Raw genomic sequence first — 1,160 nt, forward strand, 5'->3', positions numbered from 1 at the left:
CGCCACAACTGATAATTGAAGATTATTTGGTGATGTCAACAGTACAAGATTATTCTCACCGCACAAAAAAGACGACGTATAAGGCATGGATGTACATAACTTTCTCCCTTCCTTTCATTTTATTTGGAAAATAATAATACAAGTATACAACGGTACAATCTCATTATGAATGTCACAAGTGCAGAGCTTCATCAACGGCTAACGCCAAAGCTGAGATTCAGCTTCTTCAGGCAAATCCAAGCCTTTGATAAAACTCTCTAATGCTTTCTTCATTCACAGCTCTTCCTCTTGTTAGCTCCTTCAGCTTCTCTCATACGGCTCTGGAACACCATATCTCCTCATCACCTTTTTAACATAATACCGCGAGTTAGTGAGATACATGGAAGTAGCTAGATCGTTACAGAAGATCAGAAAGTCAAGAGAGATATTTACAGTTTGGATCGGTTCAACGAGGACTTGCCAAGTTTGATCCAAATATTCTTTTAACCGAGCTTCATTAACCTATATTATATCAACATCTTTTAGTCTATGACAAGTAGAAATCTTATTTATGGCTCTCTGCTAATAAATACCTGAAGCTTCTTGATTCCCTGTATAGCGCTCTAGTAAGCGAGAAGAGAGTGTCCTAAAGCTCCACCCATGTTTCTCAAAACAGTTGAATCAGTCAAGTCACGCTGCACACATGGTACAATTTTTTCCCATAGCTCTAGCAAAAGAGATACAGAGAGTATATGCTCAAACCTGCATCCGTGAAATAGGAAGCTTCGTTTTGAGGAAAGTAACTAAATAAACATCAAATCCGTTGTAGTCTAGCTGGTTAGGATACTCGGCTCTCACCCGAGAGACCCGGGTTCGAGTCCCGGCAACGGAGATTTTATTTTATTTTATTTTTGCAAACAATTCTCTTATGGCGGGAACGTTGCCTTCTTTCGATTATTAAGGTACTACAAATCTTCTCCGTTGTAACAGAGACATGAAGGTTAGAAACTGTACCACCTTGTTGATTTCAGTTGATGATCTAACTGTTGTATTATTCAGGTCAGTAGTATCTTGTTGCTATGGACTTGCCAAGTACATCAAAAAGTTTCAATGTGAAAGCTTATTTGGTGTGTTAATCTCTTTTAAAAAAAAAAATCGTAAGAGTGAATCCGAAGTGATGG

General features: G+C 38.4%; 1 non-coding gene across 1 annotated transcript; it reads left to right on the forward strand.

Moving 5' to 3' along the window:
• Positions 1 to 798: 798 nt before the first annotated feature.
• TRNAE-CUC (transfer RNA glutamic acid (anticodon CUC)) lies at positions 799 to 871 on the forward strand. The gene has a single exon. It is a non-coding gene; the product is annotated as a tRNA-Glu (tRNA).
• The last annotated feature ends 289 nt before the right edge of the window (positions 872 to 1,160 follow it).

The sequence above is a fragment of the Raphanus sativus genome, unplaced genomic scaffold, assembly GCF_000801105.2.
Source record: "Raphanus sativus cultivar WK10039 unplaced genomic scaffold, ASM80110v3 Scaffold1088, whole genome shotgun sequence".
Lineage (NCBI taxonomy): Eukaryota > Viridiplantae > Streptophyta > Magnoliopsida > Brassicales > Brassicaceae > Raphanus > Raphanus sativus.